The following is a 21361-nucleotide window of genomic DNA, read 5'->3' on the forward strand; positions in this document are numbered from 1 at the left end:
AGACTCAAAAGCAGGCACATAGTGAATCTGAGGTGTGTCTGATGGTGTTTGCCTCTGTTGCACTGTGCCATTGCTGCAGCTCTGATTCTGAACCAGACTTTCCAATATGGCTGCCAACAAGCCACGTGAGGCCAACGCAGTTAGTCTGCCTGAAACACCTCTGCTCAGATTCCAAGCGGCTGTGTGATGCAGACTGCGGTCGCTTTGCTTTAGGAACAATGTTTTCTGCCCTCCAGGAAACAACATGACTTAATTATGCAAGCAGGCTTTGGGTATTTTCCTACTATGTTTCCTCAGCTTGTAAGAATCCAATGAGGTTATGTTTGCAATGTGTTGTGTTGAATATTTAATTAAAGAAAACTGTTTCGGTTACTGACTTGAGTTTCACTTAAGAAAAATCATTGAGTTTTGGCTTTGGATTAGGACAGAAATTCAAAAAACTTCAGAAATGAGCCTAAACATACTTCTGTCATTTTGTACTTTGCATTTGTGCAAAGCATCAGCCTTATCATTGAATATTATAAAATAAAATCACAGGTCAACTCTGACAAATGTCGAAGGTGCTGTGTCCCACAGTGTCAGACATTCATCTAAGATTTAATTCTTCAATTAAAAAGGCACATTTTACCAGTATGGTTGCATTTGTCCTTACATATGACAAAATTATATGTATGCCAATTGTTTAAAAATATATTTCTTTATGATTTGTTATCCTAAATGTTTGAATTACATTCCTATTTTATATACTTGTATATCTTGAGTCACGGAAAATTTTCTGAGGCAAAAAGGGATTAAAAGTGGAAAAGCTTAGGGAGCCTGATTACATCATAATATATCGTGTTTACAGCAAGAAGGTGGGGGCCAGAGGCAGGTCCTCCTGCCACAGCCACATGGCAAAGCAAGCTACAGTGACTACTGAGTGCTGGGTGACTTGTTTCTTAGAATCATAATAGCAGGTGCTGACAGGTTTAGTTGGCACGATGTGGGACAAGTCCTGCCCACACTGCTCTGGTGCTGATCCAGGCCACTTCTACCTGGTTCTTACTGGCTAGACAGCTCAGTGAAACCCTCTGCTGAAGGAGAAGTTTGCACCCTACTCAGGAATAAAAAGCCCAGAGTCCTCGCCATAAATAGTAACAAGATAGTATGGTGGGTGCACTCAGGGGTTTTAAACTTTTCCCCACTTGCCTTCCCTTTTGCCAACTTTTACTGATACCAGATTATAAGGACATTTATTTTAAACAACTGGTTGCTGACCATGCAATTTTATCCTTTATTAGGAACACAAGCAAACTTGCACGGTGATGAAATGGGTGTGCTTAATTTTACATAAAGAATTAAATCATGGCTAACATGCTGAAGGACATTGCAGAGTGAGGGCCAGTGGGTGGCGATCTTGGCTCAGCCTGCCTCAGAGCCATGTATCCTGTTGAGTCCTGACTGCAGGCAACTGTGATCAAGGGTAGCTCTTCTCAGGACAGGTCACTCACTGGGCTCAAAGTCAAACCTGATAAATAGAAAATTCTATTTACATTATGTCCACTAACATTCCACTGGGCAAAAAAACAGTCGCCAGAGGGTGAGGACGTGAATATTGCATGCCAGTGGGAGGGGCGGGAGATGAATATTTGCTCACAATAATCCCAGTGACCACACCATCCATACCAGCAGCAGTCTAGAGCAGGTATTTGAACTGCCCACCACTTCCTCCTTGTCCTTCATAAGCTTCAGTTAAATCCTCCCTGGAAACGTTAGGTTGCCTCAGTTGTGCTGTGAAGGGTGCAGGGGAACAAGTTTGTCCACCATTGAACCTGAGCATTAAGTGGAAGTGATATGCCCGAGTCCCAAATGGGAGATGAAACTCAGGGGACCATTTTCTAAGAATTCCTCCTGTTGGAGAGCCATAGTCCTCAGGGCTTTTCTTTCCAGCACTCCTCCCGGTTGACTCTGGGGATGAGTACAGAGTTCAATTTCAGAAGAAAGCAGTCTCCTTGAGTGTGTGCACTGAGTCAGATGACAGTATATGTCAATACAATGTACCAGGATGACTCTGGGTGCCCCCTGCAGCTGTGTGAGCATCATCAAAGCAGGGAGCATGGGACATCCCTGCTCACGCCTTACCTCTCCTGAGGGACATGTCTGCCAAAGCCAACAGCTCCAAATACTCAGCTTGTGAATCTTAAGGAACCTCTGGGCCAGATGACCTCCCAGGTCTCTGTTATAAGAAGAACCAGCCATCACCTCCACCAGAACCATGTCACCCTCAGAAGAAAGGTTGGAGCTGTCCTTTCCTCGAGTCAGGACTCCTGGTTGCAGAAAGCTTGTGTCCATCCTTCTCTGCTAGTCTTTTTACACACAAAGTCCCCTGATGTGGCTAGTGTCTGCTCTGAACTACTGGTCTTTAAGAAGCCAAGGAGAGTTTCCTTGACCTACCACATCTACTTAAAACATCAAAAAGTTATGTAGTGAAAAAATCATCTTTTATTCTATAAACTACCTTAGCAACATTGTTAACAGCCAATTAACATGCCTTTCATATCCATTCATCTGCTCATTCATTCATTCATTCATTCATTTTGAGGTACTGAGTATCAAACCCAAGCCTTGGTCCATGGTAGGCAAGCAGCCTGCCAATAAGTTATAGCTGCAGCAGTCAACTTTTCAAATATCTGTGTGACTCTGCCCTTCAGTTTGATACACTGATGGATATTTCTAGGTGAATATAATTCTTTCTTCATGAATATAGCTTTTTATAATGACTTGAGATCAAGTTGATTAACTCCTTAAGAAAGAATAATTTAAAATTATTCTTAGCCCTTTATATATCCATACGAATTTTAAAATCAACTTGACAGTTTGTATCAAAATGACTCCTGAACATTAACATTAACATTAAATTGAATCTACAGCTCAATTGGTTATTTATTCATTTATTTTTTGTGCAAGTGGGTGGGTGGGTTGGTGAGTTCCAGTGGAGGTCAAAGAACAACTTGTAGAAGTCAGTTCTGTCCCTCTACCATGACGAAGGGGTGTTTGAGAGCAGAAAAACAAAAACGACTTGAAGTCAATCATGGGATACAAGCTGACAGCCTGATCACCAACAGTTCATCCAGATAACTCTTACAGACCAAAGCCAAGTCTTTTATTTACATATCAATCCAGTCATTTACTCAAGGTTTCCTTTAGATTATCCCTTGAATCAGCATTCCATCACCCCAGCCCCTTGATTCTTAAAAAGAAATAGCAAGCACATATTTTTTAACATTGCAAATGAATTCAGAGATCTGTCTGCCTTAGTAAGCACAGACAATAACCTAGCTTGGTGGGAGCTGGCTCCGAGATCACCATTCCCACCACACCTGGGTCTGAACTTGCTCTGTTCCAGCTGACCTTGAACTCGGGAATCTGCCTGCCTTCATAAGCACAAACAATCAACTTAGCTGGGTGGGATCTTGTCCTGCTTTTGCAACTCGACAACTCTCTTCATCTCTCCCTTATTATTTTTCTGACAAGTTGGCTCATAGGTCACTGCAATACTTTTATAGCTTTTAGTAAATGGTACAGCATACTTAGAGTTTCTGGCAAATAACTTATGAGGTTATTTTTTCTATACAATCATATCATCTACAAACTTATTTTAAATTCATATGTGTTGTATTTCTTTTTCTTGCCATATCACATTGTAGAGACCTCCAGTATGATGTTCAATAAAAGTAGTAAATGCAGCAAATTCCCTTACACTGACTGCCTAAGAATTGCATTGTAAGAAGCAGAAAGTTCTCTTTCCTTTTTAAAAACAGATTTATTTATTTATTATCTGTATGTACACTGTAGATGTCTTCAGACACACCAGAAGAGGGCATCAGATCTCATTACAGATGGTTACAAGCCACCATGTGGTTGCTGGGATTTGAACTCAAGACCTCTGGAAAAGCAGACAGTGCTCTTAACCACTGAACCATCTCTACAGCCCCACAAGTTCTCTTTCTTCTCACCTCTGCTATCTGCTCCACAACCACCACCACCATGTGTGAGTGCATCTGAAGCTTACTGCCTGGAACATGGCACCTAGCCTTATGACAAGATGGCAAGAGCCAAGACCATCAGAGGAAAGATGACTCCTTCAATACTTTCCTCAGTGAGACAGGTGCCCAGGGCAGTGTTCATAGATCAGAAACCCACGGTCATTGGTGAAGTTCACACTGGTACCTACTTCCAGCTCTACCTCCCCGAACACCTCATCACAGGCAAGGAAGATGCTGCCAACCACTACCTTTTGGCTCCTACACCATTGGCTTACAAAGTTTCTAGCTAGAAGCTCTCTTACATTTGTTCCTTTACACTTCATCCTCTCTGACTGTTTTTTTGCTATTTCTTGTAATCACTTTTTTTCTAGAAGTTACTGTTGGCCTTACCCATTTCCTTCTTCCCCTTTCCCTGGTGAGGTTTGTTAAACTGCTTGGGTCTGTGGACTCATGGTTTCAATCAAACCTGGAAATTGGCCATTTATCTTAAACATTGTATCTGATCTTCTTTCTCTACTCCTTCAGAGACTCAGATTATAATGTCCCAGGATACTTAATAAATGTCTTGCAGACTAACAGCTTGGTCTGTCTGTCCTTTCCCTCCCTCCATTCCTCCCTTCCTCTCCCTCTCTCTTTCTTTTTTCTTTCTTTCTCCCCCTCTTCCTTCCCTTTCCTTTTCTTCTTTCTTCTGTCTTCCTTTCCCCTTCCTCCCCTTCTCCTCCCCTCTCTCCCTTCCCTCCCTTTGTCCTTCCTTCCTTTTCTATTTTGCTCCTCCTTTCTCCTTATTCCCTTTCTCCTCCCACCCTTCCCTTCTTTTCTATTTTAGAGCTGTTTTTCATTGTTTCTTCTTGTGTCTTGCTTTTCTCCACTAAAGTCAAATCTGCCTTTATTTCCAGGTATTGTCTTTGCTGTGTTAGGAAGTCCATTTTGCTTTGCTGGAGAGGACATATTACTTGCTACTTCAACACTTAGTTTGACCCACTCCAGTAGCACCTCCACCACCTTCCCTTCCTAGTTAAGACAATCAACAGTGTTTACAGACATTGCTATGCTTAACTAGGTCAATGCACTTCTTAAAAAGAACTCAGCCAAGGCCAGGATATTTGCAATGTGTAGACATGGGTCACCTAGCCTGTTAGTTTTGTCTTCTTAGGAAAATCATTTAACTCCTGAGTTTATAGATTCCCATCTAGAAATGGTTGTGCAAGAATAAGATTAGCTAGCTGTGTAGGAATTTGCTGAATTCACAAACAGGTGGAGGAGGTATGTGGGACCCACGGTCTCTTTTTCCAAGCTCTCCTACTTCACCACTTTGGAAGCTTGCTCTAGTTGTGAGTCAGAGGGAAGATTAGCAGTCCCTTTGCCTTCAGAAGGAGGGGCTGAGGAATATTTTTGGATACTGTGAACCCAGGCCACACATTGCAAGATACAGTGGCTATTCTTGGAACCTTGCTGAGATGATGAAGTGGGGATATTAAGAGTCCACAGGTGTCAGACGCCATGTCCTATGTCCCAGAACACCAGAAAGACTTGCCTCACACCTCATTGGGTTATGTACCCACATGTCCCTATATAGATGAGAACTAAACCACAGAACAGTCTCTTCAAGAAGCATGATCACCGTCTTGGTTGTCTACTGAGGACAATAACCAGGGAATTCTGAGACCATGTTGGAAGTCTGCTAGAATGGGAAAGCAGAAATAAGAATCAAGAATGGCACTAGAATATAACTCAGGAAAGATGAAAGGAGCAGGCCATACCCCAGATACTTCTTTGGAAACAGCTAGGGATAATGTTCTTCCCAGTCTATACTTAACCTACAGTCTGTCAGACAAGAAGACAGAGCTATAAAGAGCAACTGACTACACAACTGGGAGAGAGATGCAGGCTCCTGCACCAGAGTGAAGTGGGCTGCTTATCCAGGCTGTGCGAGCCAGGGAAGGAGCCTGCTACTCAAGTATTTACCCAAACCCTGGACTGTGTCCACAGAGAGCACATCTCAGTGGGTGGACTGAGAGCTGCTTCAGTCTTGCCTAGAACATCTCCAGGGACACTTTTGGACTAGATAATTCCTTCTTTGCCTTGAAAAACATTTGTTGCACCCCTACATCGACCCACTCCACTAGCACCTTCACCAACTTCCCTCCAGAGTTAAGGCATTGGACCCTGTTTGCAGACATTGCCAAAGGTCTCCAGGGGAAGCACAAGCAAAATTGTTCCTGAATGAGAAGCACTGGTCGAGCCTTCTGGTTTTAAATCCAAAAGTGGCAATGTTTGTAATGATTCCCAGGGCTAGAGCTTGGTGTGAAATGTAGGTAGATCTACAATTTAAAAAATTAATGGGGTTGGGGATTTAGCTCAGTGGTAGAGCGCTTGCCTAGCAAGTGCAAGGCCCTGGGTTTGGTCTGCAGCTCCGAAAAAAAAGAAAAAAATTAATTAATTAAAAATATATATGCATATGTGTATGTATATCCAAAACTTACACTAACTTATTTATGTCTGTGAAGCCACAAGGCATTATTTATATGTCCCCCACCCCATGCACTTAGCAGAGGCAACAGTGTGGGTCATTACACATGCTTGAGTCAGAGTCCCAGCTGCTCAGGTCCCAGCTTCTTTTGTTGTTTGCATGATGTTGGACAAAGGAATCATGTCTCTGCAACTCACAGTCTTGGTCCATAGTGCAGATGACAGCAGCCACCTCACCGTGCATCTGTCACGCAGGCATCCTGCTCATCCACAGGTGTAGAGGGCACAAGCACCACCCCGGATGAGGGTGGTGAGTCCTACACATGGCCAATTCTAGCACTTCTCAGCTGAAGTGGGGAGATGAAAGTGTTTTAAGTGTTCATGGGAGTAGCACTAAGCTTCCTTCCTTTCTTTTAAAAATAAGTACCCCATATACTAACAGAACTGTCCTGCCACCCAAAATAAAACTGCCGAGAACTTTCAGTTTTCCAGGAGCCCATGTGGTCCCTAGGGCGATCAGCTGGGCAGCTCCTGAATCAGGCACCCCGACCACCACTTAGCCACCACCATGGCTTTGCCCATTGCAGAACTTCCAGTTATCATTATCCCTAGCCATCGCCAGCCTGTCTAAGCTGTGCCTATAACCACTGTCATAAAAGGCAAGAACTACAGGGAATGCCAGGGCTGAGGTACAAGTTAAGATCAAGCACATTAGCACCGTTAATCTGAGTGAGAAGAACTGATCTCTGGAGTCTGGTTAGTTTTGTTTATCAGACTCAAATCCAAAATTGCATATCTAGATGTCTCCAAAATATCTCATTGGAGTTAAGAAATAGTTCCGTCATTATAATGAAGTTGGCCTTTTGTGTTTTAGGAGTGAAGAGACAGTTCATATCTGTGCTTCCTTATTTGTCTGAAGTGTTTACAGTTAGCATAAAGTCTGCCTAGTCTGGCATTGAGACTGTTTACTGTGGCAGTAATGTTGACTGATAAACTTGATGGGATTTAGAATCAACCAGAAGACACACCTGCAATTGTGTCTACAAAGGACTTTCTGAGGAAGTTTAACTGAGGGAGAAAGGCCCACCCTGAACTTGGGGGTAGCTCTCTTAAATGCTTAGCACAGTTCTAAGCTTTTAGAACTATGAGAAAGACATCCCTGCTTGTCCCCGCCAGCGGGGACCCAGTTATTCAGGGTCCCGAAGAGGCTTTCTACCTGTGGGCCAAAATGGGGGTGAAGAGAAGAAGGAGACCAAGCAAAAGTTCTGTTGTCAAGGTCTCGTTTATTGGGATGAACATTGCAGCTTTTAAGGCTTTCAGGTAGGGGGAGTGACCTTTGTGAAATATGAAGGAGGGGGAGATGAGGGTATAGGCAGTGATAGCTGGAGGCAAAGAAGTCAGGCGATGAGGTCAGGTGGTGGAGACACTGGGTGTTGACTGAGGAGATAACTGGTATCTGCTCGAGCTGAGGCATCCCTTGAATGTTATACTCCTGTGCCGTAAATTCATGGGAGAGGCTTTGTCCAACAATCTTAAGATTTATGGCAGTCATCTTAGGGGTGAGTCTCTGTGGCCAAACAGCCCAGAGTCACTTTGAACCATGCAGTCAAAAAGCGGCTAGGCCCAAATCCAATATGGCTCCGTGCATCTCCCCCATTTTTCTTTAAAAAAAAAAAACAAAAACAAAAAAAACCATTAGGTGGAAGTAGTGGTCTGAGAGAGATCAGACATGCCTCACAGAGTGCCCAGCTCGGCCATGGCAAGCCACTCTTGCAGTTAGGACTGCACCCCAATGGCTAGGAATGAACTTATGCTGTAACACACCGTTCTGGGCTATACGTGTGTGTTATTGGGGGAGAAACTGGGCAGAGGAGCATTTGACCGGCCCGCACGTTTAAACGGGGTGTAGCCACCTCTGTCTTAGGATCGACCTCTCAAACCCCAGCCTTATCTGTCATAGGATCACCTTGTCGCCCCCAAGGTTCCTGTCTTAGATTGGTCAAGGGTCAGAGGAAGTTGCCCGTCACTGAGGAAAGCTACATTGGATCATCTTCTCATTCCTCTTACTTGAGCCCAGGGGCGAAGGAGCAGGAGCCAGATGGCATTAATATAAGAGATTGTGGAAATTGAGCCTCTCCCAATAAGTAGTGGGCACCTCATCTGGTTCTCCTCAGCTGCTATGGCCATACCACCAAGGGCCTAGTCAAGCCTCTCCTGTAATAAAATTTAGAATTCCCAATTGTTAGCAACTACTCCAGAAAGTTCACCCACTGTGCTTGCTTAACAATAGATTGGGGGAGGGTAGCTCCAGACACTGCAGACACAATGGCTGCAGCAGTAATGGCTGCTACAATAGCAGCGAAAATGTCAAGGTCTTTCCCAGGACAGTTCAGGATCGGTCATTCTTCTCTGGAACAACCAGCAGGCAATGGGACCATGTCTGAGATCTGCAAAACAGGGCAGAGTTCCCCAGTCCACAGCAGCTTCCACCAAGCAACAGTGCACAGAGGGTCGGAGCGCAGGCCGTGGTGGGACGGGACACAATGACTGCAGCAATGCCAGAATTTCTGTGATGACAAAAGATGAGTGGGAATCCTCCATATTCCTCCAAGGACACAGGAATGACTCCAGGGACCCGAACCAGGAGAGCTGAATCTTCATGCTCCCAGGATCAGCATGTCTCACCAGACACTCAGGCAGCTGGCACACCCTGTAGCATCCTGTAGAAAAAACACAAAGATTCCCTCTTCCCCATATAAAATATCTGAACAGGATCATGCCAATATGTGGATCTTTCTATTTCACCTTGGCAGAAGTATGCCTAGTTGTAGGGTGCCATAAACTCAGAGTGTTCCTTGGCATCCAAATTTTAAAATTGAAATAAAAGGAGCATATTTTAGCATACAGGGATAACTCCCCTTTTTTATTTATTAAAATATTGTTAAAATATTATTTATTAAGATAAGTCCTTAAGGATTAAATTGAGGACACTGAGCACTTGTATTTATAAATTGACTTTTATACCAAATTATTGTCTCCAGCATTATTGTTTTGGATATATAAAGAATGAGATTTTTTTACTAACTGTTCCTATGTAAGGCCTATAATCTGTCTGGTATCATTGTCCTCCCTTGCTAAGGGGTCTAGGCAATCTAATTTGAGTTCTTAAATGGCCTATAAAGGAACAGTACTTAGTGCTCTTAACCACTAAGCCATCTCTCCAGCCCCTCACCAGCTTTATTTACCTAAACATAAGCATTAATTAGAGATGCCAAATCCTATAAATACTGTACTAGAAATCCCTGAGCCGGCAAGGTGAGGCTGGGAGTTGAAAGTAAGCAAATGTAGTCTTCCTCTTTTCAAGAGGGTGTGTTATCAACTCCATTACCATTTTCAAAGAGCTGGGTCTATGGTTTTGTTTAGTTGTCTGAGCCAGAGCACTGAAAGGACAGTGAGTTGTCAGACAATTCACACTGAAATCACTTTGGTTTTAAGTAGAAAACCTGCCTCTAATATAGCATTAAGTAATTGTAAAATTTGAGGGCTAGTAGTATCTAAAAAAAAAAACAAAAGAACGAAAACTTTTTAATCAATTGTAAAACCACAAGCCACACATTGGCTATCAGCGTATGAATTGAAAGCTTGATTTTTAACATTTAAAAACAGTGGCTACAGCATGTAATGTAATTTAATAATCTGTGTTGAAGCGGGGGAAACTCAAGAGAATAAACAAGTGATCCAATCATACATGTAGCCTTTTCATTAGATGAACCACCTATAAATACACTAAGTGCATTTTCTATGGGTTGCATGCACAAATTTACAGTAAATACAAAAGCATGCAAGGAGTAAAATTATCAATTTTGCCTGAAATTTGTATATGTAATAGGCCAAATATCAGTATTTTGTAATAACCAATTTGATTGCTGTTTGGAATAAGGTATGTTTCACCAGGTTTCTTTTTAAAATACTTCCATGACTCTAGCCTACAATTTTGTACTAATGACAAAAGCTTTATCTCCAATGAGGATAACAAAGTTAAGTCCTCTGGTAAGGTGAGGTACTTTGGCAATTAACATATAAAGCTCATTTAGAGAGCAAAAGTTTGTAGTAAAAATTTCTATATACACTTAAAGATTTAAAGTTCTAACTTCTTACATTGAAGAAGCGACAAAATTACATAATATAAGGCTATTAGCCATTCTTTAGTAAAAATTTTAATGATATCACTTTATGGGCTCTCTAAAATTATAAGCAAGCTCACGAAATGAAAACTCACAATCGCCAGGACGTAAACAAATTGTATAAAAACAATCCTCTAAATCTATCTTGAAATGGCAGTTGGATAAGCAAACAAGCTGTAATGTTCTCACAAGTTCTAAAACCTCATCAATCCTTTTTAAATCCTGTAACAATCTCTACCTGTTTGATTTTTTTCTTAATTATAAATAAGTTTGAGTTAGTCAATGTAACACTGACAATCTTTAATCACAATCTTTAAGATCTCTTTGTAACACCAGAGCACAGCCACAACTTTGGAAAGTCACCTGAATTCTGAGTATGTGACTAGGCAGCTGTTCTTGGGACAGTGGAATTAGCATCAAAATACAGTAACTTTAGGGCAAACCACACCTTTGGCTATGATTGCCAATTCCTACATGTGAACGCACGATGGTGCGGTCTCCAATACCTCAACAAAGAGACACTGCCCTAAAATCTTTTAGAAGCCTGGTTTTTAGAATAAGAATTCCATAAAAATATTACCTCAATTTGGACCTGTTTCCCTAGGTTGGCTCATATCCAAATTACAGTTTTAAGCCAACTTTCTGTTACCAATGTTACACCTTTTAAGCTGTGAAGCTCCTGGTGTCTTTAGGATCAGCTAGTATAAACATTTAGCCAGCCCCTGGGGAGCTTGTCCAGCAGACTTAGGCTTCTAGCTACAGATGTAGGCTCCAAAAGCCAATTGAAACTGTTTTTTATGCATTGTTCCCTTCTTGAAACGAGTTAAAACCAAGTCAAGGTGTGAACGACTGGCAGATAAAGTTTTTATCATTTTTTTCTTTTGAACACGAAACATAAAACATTTAAACAACGAGAAACAAAGACCACAGACATAAACTGACAGACATGGATAGCTTGGTGCACCAAGGACACACAATAGACATAGAGGGAAAAAACTAGATGGTGTCCCACGATAGGGACCCACATATCCTACCTATGGAACCCAGAACTAGAAATAAGCATTTCTCCAATAGGAGCCAGCAGAGAGGCAGGACGTCTCCTGCCTTTCTTCTGTTCCCAGGAGAGCCCTGAAAAGTTTTTCTCTTTCTCCAAAGCATCCGTGGAGAGTCCGGGAGGACTGTTTTTCCCAAACCCATTCTCTTTCATGTCTAGGGTGTAAACTATCTCTAGTCAGGATCCAAAGACTAAAATATAACTCTAAAAGAACGCATATGCAAAAACACTTTACCATTACCTTGTCCCTTTTTTATTACAAGTTTTACTTAAGCTAGCCCCACACTGCTTAAAATTAACCAGGGACACCTTTCATCAATAAAACAAAAAAACTTGATTAAATCCTTTTTCTTAACTCTTAATCCTCTCTCCCTGAGTGAGCGCTTGATCTCTCCTATGAAACAAGCCTCCTAAATCCATACCTTCCCCATGGCAATTAGACGACAATTATTCGACCGGTCCTTACCTCCCTCTCCAGCGACGCACGAGTGATGCGGCCTGAAGAGTCCTCGATTCCCGCTGCAGCTCTCTTATCTCCATCGTCCTGTAGTCGGCCTTGCTTCGGGGTCCCTGTGTTCGGGCGCCACTTGTCCCCGCCAGCGGGGACCCAGTTATTCAGGGTCCCGAAGAGGCTTTCTACCTGTGGGCCAAAATGGGGGTGAAGAGAAGAAGGAGACCAAGCAAAAGTTCTGTTGTCAAGGTCTCGTTTATTGGGATGAACATTGCAGCTTTTAAGGCTTTCAGGTAGGGGGAGTGACCTTTGTGAAATATGAAGGAGGGGGAGATGAGGGTATAGGCAGTGATAGCTGGAGGCAAAGAAGTCAGGCGATGAGGTCAGGTGGTGGAGACACTGGGTGTTGACTGAGGAGATAACTGGTATCTGCTCGAGCTGAGGCATCCCTTGAATGTTATACTCCTGTGCCGTAAATTCATGGGAGAGGCTTTGTCCAACAATCTTAAGATTTATGGCAGTCATCTTAGGGGTGAGTCTCTGTGGCCAAACAGCCCAGAGTCACTTTGAACCATGCAGTCAAAAAGCGGCTAGGCCCAAATCCAATATGGCTCCGTGCACCTGCTGCTTATGAATATCTCAAGGACTGAATAACGAGGAGAAAGTGAGTAGAGCCCCAGCACCCATCTGTCTCTGGTTCCTGACTGAGATGACATGTTAACTGTTGCCCAAGCTTCTGCCACCATGCCTTCTTCCCTGCCACAAGGCACCCTCAAACTGTTAGTGAAAATACGGCACCAGCTGGGAAACCCCATCTGCTCAGTCCTATGGAGGAAACCTCTGGCTAATACACCACGGGGGTGGGGGGGAGACAGACACAGACACAGACACAGACACAGACACAGACACAGACACAGACACAGACACAGACACAGACACAGACACAGACACAGACACAGACACAGACACAGACACAGACACAGACACAGAGAATGAGCCTATTATATACTTTTCCTTCCTGAGTCGCATCTTGTCAAGCATGTAGATACAGCAATGAGAAGAGTAACTGACACACTTTCCTACATTCCTCCGTCCTTTTGGCAATGATGATAATTCAAGGCTTTGGAAGGGCTCACCCCACCAGTATCTGAAAGATTCAGGATGAGTCCTTTGCCTGGGCTGGAGCTTTTAGAGGCATATGCTAGCCAAACTAGCCCTTCCTCCCGTAAGTTGTCTTGGCCTTGGTGTTTATCATAGCAACAGAAAAGTAACTAAGACGCAGCAACCCACAGCTGCCATCTCCAGTTAGTCAAAGCTACGTCGCACTAGGGTTTTACTACTGGATTCTTATCATAGTCTTATTTAAATATCTCTAGTTTTTCTCATTGCTTAAGAATACCCCAAAATACAAACAAACCCCCCTAAACTAAACTACCTGAAATAACTGTAACCAGCCACCCTCAGTGTTGTGGTGTTAGTGGCAAGTTTTGAGGAATCAGTTAGGTCTTGAAGGTATCAAGGTATTAACTAGGTTTGGCCTTATAGGTGTGTTGCAGGCAGAAGGCATCTTCTATGAAATGTGAGGTAAGGCCTTAACAGCCACTAAGTCTGATGGCACCTTGATCTGGGAACTCTAAGCTTTTAGAACCATGAAAAATACATTTCTGCTGCTTATAAACCACCTTTTTTATAGTACTCTGTTATAGTAGTCACAATGGCTGAGACTGAATTCCTATTTTCTAACACTCCTGCTTTTAGCTCAAATAGAGCAACAGGAACAAATGTATCTTTCTATCTTTCCTACCCCCACCAAGAAAAACAAAGGAACAAAGCAAAACGCCTGCTACAACAGTGTTTAAAGCACCATCCATCTAGGCAGGGGAGGTGACTTAGTGGAAAAAGGGTGAAACTGGGAGCTATTCGACCTGAAACAAAGTTCCTCAAATAAGGACTCTGAGACTTAATATTACATGAATAAATGTCTAGGCCAAAAGCTCTGGCTTGTTCCCTGACTGGCTCGTAACTTAATTACCATTCATTCTATTCTAAGTTCTGCCTTGTGTTAGTAACCTCTCTTCAGGTTCATGCATCCAGCTCCCTCAGTGTTTGGGTGAGTTCTCACACCTGACTATTTCCCAGAAAACCCTCTCTCTCTGCCAGAGGTCCCACCTTCCAATCTTGCCTCAGCTCATCGGCCATATGCTTTTTTTCTGACAGGGGATGCTTCCATTCGGTACAAGAGGTTCTCTCTACATGAGGGCACTTGCTGCTAAACCCAAGGACATGAGATTTATCCCCAGGATCCACATGGTGGAAGGAGAACCAACTCCAGTCAGTTGGTCTCTGATCTCCACATTTTCCTGAAGAGAGCGTCTGGGAATCAGATGACAGGGGTAGAGTCCCTGTGCTGTGATAGAGCAGAGGGTCCAAGAAGATGAGAAGGCTTAAGGTCCTAAGTACAGATATCACAAAGATTGCTGCCAGGGCTGCAGAGATGGCGCAGCAGGGAGGAGCCCTTGCTGCTCTTGCAGAGGACCTGGATTCAGCTCCTAGCCTTATACGGCCTCACGAGCGTCTGTAACTCCAGTTCCAGGGGATGCAGGGCCTTCTTTTGACTCTTGCCAGCCACCAGGCAGGCATATGGTGGCAGAGACATACATGCAAGCAAAATACACAAATAAAATTAATACGTCTTAAAAAATTAATTAACGAAGACCGTAAGATTGCTACCTGAGACATTCTAGAAGATATGCTGAGGACCAGCCTCAAACACGGAGCCCATGTGCTTATTTTAAAGGAAATTATCTGAGATGAAGAAAGAATGATCCACAGGGCTAGACAGGAGGGGTCAAGAAGCAGAGCTCACACAGAGCCAGTCAGGGCTTGGACTTCTAGAGCTGAAAGTCATAATGTTCACAGTGAAAAATACACTCGCTGGTGATAACAACAGATTCGGTGAAGGGGAAAGATTAGAGAACAACCTCGAGACCCAGAAAGAACACAGCAATATAGCAAAAACGTCAGCTTTGGCATTTCCTGGCTTACCCAGAAAAGAAAAAAAATGTTTTTCAGAGACAACAACAAAATACAGATACCATTAGTCGGCAGTAATGGACAGAAGAGAGGGCCCGGTGGTTAAGAATACATCCTGCTCTTGGGACGAACTAGAGTCTGGTTCCCAGCACTCAGGCTGGGCCGCTCACAAGCACCACCTTGAGCTCAGCTCTGAAGGATCTGAGCTTCTGGCATTCCCAGGCACACGAACTCCCATGCACATAGCCCACCACATAATTAACATGCTAAGAATAATAAGAGTAATAAATGGCACCCAGACAGGAATCCCGAAAATAGAGAAGCAGAGCAGAAATTCAAACAAGTAGCTGAGGCATATGAGGCATTATCAGATGCTGAAAGCGGGACATCTATGACAAATATGCAAAGAAGGATTAAATGGTGGTGGTGGAGGAAGAGGAGGAGGAGGGAGGAGGAGGAAGAGGGGGAGGAGGAAGAGGAGGAGGGAGGAAGAGGAAGAGGGGGAGGAGGAAGAGGAGGTTGGAGGAGGAAGAAGAGGGGGAGGAGGAAGAGGAGGAGGGAGGAAGAAGAGGAGGGGGAGGAGGAGAAGGAGGGGGAGGAGGAGAAGGAGGTGGAAGTCATTTTGACAGTCTGTTTGAGTTTGGCTTCACGTTCCAGAGCCCAGATGATGTATTCAGAGGATTTTTTTGGTGGAAGGGATCTATTTTGACTTCTTTGAAGACCCATTTGATGACTTTTTTGGAAATGGAAGGGGTCCCTGATGAAGTAGAAGCAAGAGGTGCTGGCTCCTTTTTCCCTGCCTTCAGTGGATTTCCTTCTTTTGGAAGTGGATATCCCGCTTTTGATACAGGCTTTACTCCATTCCGGTCACTACATCATGGGGAGTCTCGCTTCATTCTCTTCAGCATCATTGGGCAGCAGTGGGCAACTTCAATGTAAAGTTCAACTAAGATAGTTAATGGCAAAATAGTCACTGCAAAGAGACTAGTGGAGAATGTCAAGAATGACATTAGATGGAAGTCCCTGACGATAAATGGTAAGGAGCACCTGCTATGCTTGGATAACAGGTGACTCAATGCACGGATTTAACAGAGATGTTGAACCATGACACACACCATTTGAGGAACAACAGGAACTTTTGAAGATTTCAAACTGTTGGGATGGAAATCGCAGCTTGTCCGTCCAGACAAACCACATGGAGGAGGTTTATTGGGATGGCAGAGACAGGGGGGAGGGGTGAAAGAGGGAGGGGGGCTGAAAAGAGAAGAGAAAGAGAGCAGGGAGGAAAGGTCTGCCTTTTTTTTGAAATGTGACCTAACTGCTCCCAGGTAAAGGTAGGAGCTGAACCAAAGTATGCTGGGAATGTATGGTCGTTGCTATGGCAACAGATGCTCAGGTGACCAGGTGACCACTGCTGGAAACAAAAGAAGTTCCTGATACCAACACAAACGAACTCAACTTTCTGTATAACTGAACCTAATCCAAAGTATTTATAAAACAGCTCATGGGAGCCCCTATTTGTCATAGACTTTGGAGTTTGTTGTTGGGACCACAAAATAGAATTTTTTCCTTTAAAATTGTTTTAATCTCTGTATGCGCTTTGCTTTAAACAAAGGAAAACGTAATCTGAGGTGAACCCTGTGACTTTCCCTAGGTCAGAATTGTTTTAAACAGCAGCACGGAACCCTGTGACTCTTGCTAGGATAGGATTGTTTTAAACAGCAGCACGAAGAAAAAAAATTTAAAAAAGGGGTTGGGGATTTAGCTCAGTGGTAGAGCGCTTGCCTAGCAAGCACAAGGCCCTGGGTTCGGTCCCCAGCTCCGAAAAAAAAGAAAAGAAAAAAAAATTAAACAGCAGCACGGATCTGCTTCCCATCGCACTGAAATGTGAATGAGTAGTGTCAGTCTGCTGTGAAGTCAGTCTTGCCAGATGAATGTCTACAGAAATATTTCAGTTTTACTTTCAGTATTTAGTGATGAAAGCTATTACTGCATCAATGGTAACACATTTCCGGTTTAGTGTGAATTAAGGATGTTTTCTGGTTGCGCAAGGATGCTGGCAACCTCGTCAGTTTGGCTATTGTGTAAATATGTAACGGTAAGCTTAAGTTTAACAAAGCTGGGAATTTGGTTTTTTCTTCATCTGCTTTAAATGAGAGAGAGAGAGAGAAAGAGAGACAGAGAGAGAGAGAGAGAGGTAATGTGAATGTGCTTGGTGTATTCTTTCATGAAAATAAAAAGCAAAAGAACTATCACCAATGGACCTGACGAACCACAAGAAGTGAAGGTCCTGCGGTGGGAGAGCATTGATAACCATGGCCACACAAAATATTATAGACCAGTGTTTTTCCAGGACAAATGAGTAAAAGTTTAATGAATGGAATTTTAAAAAAGCTATAGGGATGGAGAGATCCAAGATTTATCTACCTTCTAAAAATCAGTATGATAACTAAGCAAACCAATAAGGTACAGAAAAACCGTCTGGAATATCTCAGTAGATACAAAAAAATATTGGACAAGATTCAATACCTATTTCTGATTGAAAACTCTAGCCATTGGGAAAAGGATGAACTCAAACTAATAAAACCCTCTCTTATTAGAACAGACTCCATCACACTTAACAGAGTAGACTGAACTTCTCCAAAGACAAGGACGAAGCTGGGCTGCCGATGTCCTCCCCAGGTCTCCTCAGCAGCGACCTGGGGACTCTAGTCAATGCAGCAAGCAAGGAAAGTAGAACAAAGGGGGCTACAAATCTCCTAGAGAAAAGCTAGAGGCTGCCTATACACAAATGTCATGATTGGTTTTGGACAAAAGCCAGTGGAGTCCAAAAAGAGTGTGTCAGCAAGTTCGGAGACCATATAATTGATATGCAAACATCAATTGTATTTCTGCATACTGTTGACAAAAATATGGAGATGGGATTTTTACAGGTGTATTGTTTCAATAGGATCCAAAACTATTAAATACATCTGGATAAATGTGACAAGAGGGGGAAGCCTGTACAGTAGAAACCACAGAACACTGCTAACGTAAAGACGTCTGTGGAAAAACACACCCCCTTCTCATCCTTTTGAGGACTCACTGTGCACATGCTACTTCTAACCCAAGCTGACTTACTGACTCAGCACAGGGCCATCAAAGGTCCCAGCAGACATCTACTTAGATATTGCCTGGATTCCATAAAACAAACAACATGTGCAGGAGAGCGGTCTGCAGCATACACACTTGGGAGAGGTGGGGCTGTGAGCATGTCCTATAAAGGGCCCCAGGGCTCTGGCCACCCAAGTGCTCTTCCCCACTCACACTACTCTCAGGAATGCTTCCCCTGTCTTGATAAATTGTCTCTGCTTCTCTCTTTAAAATGGCAATGAATGGTTTTGTTAATAGCCACTGTTTGTTATTAACTGATCAAATTGTTTATCTAGCATCCAAAGCTTTTCCAATGAGTTTAAAAAAAGACTTAATTTTATTTTATGTTGATGGATGTTTTTTGGCTGAATGTATATCTATGCATCACATACATGCCCTGTCCCTTTGGAGGCCAGAAGAGAGTATTTTAGATTTCATGTTGGTGCTGAGAACCCAGCCCATCTCCTCTGGAAGAACAAGCGCTCTTGACCACTGAACATTTAGCCCCTCAAGTTTTTTTCTCTTCTCTCTTCTCTTCCCTTCCCTTCCCTTCCCTTCCTCTTTCTTTCCTTTCTTTTCTCTCTCTCTTTCTTTTCTTTTCTCTCTCTCTCTTTCTTTCTTTCTTTCTTTCTTTCTTTCTTTCTTTCTTTCTTTCTTTCTTTCTTTCTTTCTTTCTTTCTTCCTTGACATGGTTTCTCTGTGTATGTAGCCCTGGCTGTCCCAATACTCACTATGTAAACCAGGCTGGCCTCAAACTCAGAGATTCACCTACCTCTTCCTCCTGAACACTGGGCTTATAGGCATTCACCACCACACCCAGCCCCCTCTTTCTAGTTCTTAAAACAAATAAATAAAAACTAGGTCATTTTTTTAAGTTTATAAGTTAATTTTGAAGTTCACAGGGAAGAGCAAAACAACTAACAAACAAAAAAACAGAAAACAAACACAAAACAAAATAACATGAAACAAAAGTTGGGGGCAGTTGCACCTGCGTTGAAGGCTTTCAAAGCTACAGATTTTGAGCCTGCACTATTAGCATTTAAAGAGATATATTGATCCAGCAACAAATAGAGAACCAGGCCCGCACATGCACAGAAAACTGACAAAGGAGAAAACCACTGCGGTGGAGATAAACTGTCATGCCCAGAGGTGGTACAAAACCTGATGGACCATCTACAATCGAATAATAATAAAACCGTGTTGTCGTCTTCTGCACTGACCTAATAGGGATCGCCGCAGGTCTGAGTGGCACGCTCTTAGCCGCTCTGTGTAAGAAAAAAGTCCCCAAATTTCTGCTGCAGGCAACAGATTAAAAAAAAACATGTTTTTGTTGATATCACACAATTTTAGTTAGCAATAAAAATAATGAATGATTAGTGTATGCAGCTATCTGACTGAATCTCAAAATAATTGGAGTAAGAGAAAAAAAAATGCCAGCCAGAAAAATAAAGAAGACCAAAGTGGGTCCTCCTTTACAGGAGGTTGCACCAAATGCGAGCTAACTTACAGTCACATCAACAAAAAGATAAGGAGAAAGAAGTGGAGGAGGGGCAGAGTGTAGATGACTCAGTCTGTGGGTGGACACCATAGCCACTGTCCTGACTGTGATGATGGCTTTGTGGATGTACCCAGGTCACGACGCCTCGAATTCCTTATTTCATTACATTTATTTACTTTGTGTGTGTGTGTGTGTTTGTGTGTTTGTGTGTTTGTGTGTGTGGATTCATGTGTGCCACAGCACCAGTGTGGAGGTCAGAGGTCAACTTGTGGAAGTCAGATCTCTTTTGCAGCCTTTTAAGCTCCAAGGATTGTACTCAGGTCGTGAAGTTTGGTGGCAGGTGCCTTTATCTGCCAAGCCCATCTCCCTTGCCTGTCAAATTCTATACTTTAGTTATTGGAAATTTTCTGTGGTGTCGTAGTTACTTTTCTATTGCTGTGAGGGGACATCATAACCAAAGCAACTTATTAAAGAAAGGGTTTAATTTGGGGCTTGCATACAGGTTCAAAGGGTGAGTCCATGACCATCACAGGGGCAGGCATGCCTCTGGAGTAGTAGCTAAGAGATCACAGCGTATTCATGAGCACCAGGCCCCAGGGGGGGTGTCAGGGGGGAAGGAGGGAGAGGCAGAGAGATTGGGACTGACATGAGCTTTTGAAACCTCAAATCCCACCCCCAGAGATACTCTTCCTCCAACAAGGCCACACCTCCTAATCCTTCCTAAAACAGTTCCACCAACAGGGAACCAAGCATTCAAACACATGGGCCAATGGCGCCCATTCTCATCCTGACGCCACACACAGGATATAATTTTTAAAAGAAAAAAATCTTTATATCTGATGTGTTTGTGTGTTTGCTTAGCCAATGTGCTACATAAGCATTTGTTGACAGTCATTTTTCTCTTGCATAATTATTTTAATAAATATCAACAGAATCAATGATTTGCAAACCAGCAAGTTGAAACTCATCAGTAATCTGTTTGCAGTGATTATGAATAATATGAAAATAAACACAATAGGGATGGACCTCTGAGAATTCAGAAAGCCTCTCGCTGCCAAGCCTGAGTTCAGCCCAGGACCCTTTTGGTAGGAGGAGAAAACCTAACTCTCAAGTTTTCCTCTGACCTCCACACATGTGCTGTGGTCCATGTCACTCACAAATACACACACACACACCACATAACAGATCTGGAATAATGAATTCATCTAAAGCAATTTGATACTCCTTCCTTTGAAATGTGTTACACAAGAATGTCCAGCTTACCAGGTAGGTGGCACAAACCTTTAATCCCAGCACCCAGGAGGCAGAGGCTGGAGGATCTCTGTGAGGTCCAGGCTGTGGGGTGGTAAACCATGCTACCAGACAGAAAGCCCGGTAAGGTGGAGCAGATTCAGGAATCCCAGCAAATCTCATAATTGTGAATGGTAGTTGTTTCAATCTACTCCTGACCAGGTTCCTGTCCTGGAACATGTGACCATGACACCTCACTGAGAGGACTGTGACAATCAGTCACTT

At 43.1% G+C, this 21361-nt stretch overlaps 1 pseudogene; it reads left to right on the forward strand.

The window, feature by feature from the left end:
• Dnajb6-ps1 (DnaJ heat shock protein family (Hsp40) member B6, pseudogene 1) overlaps positions 1–16287 on the forward strand; it is a 28285-nt pseudogene extending 11998 nt beyond the window's left edge.
• Positions 16288–21361: the final 5074 nt, after the last annotated feature.

This window comes from Rattus norvegicus, chromosome 2, assembly GCF_036323735.1.
Source record: "Rattus norvegicus strain BN/NHsdMcwi chromosome 2, GRCr8, whole genome shotgun sequence".
NCBI lineage: Eukaryota > Metazoa > Chordata > Mammalia > Rodentia > Muridae > Rattus > Rattus norvegicus.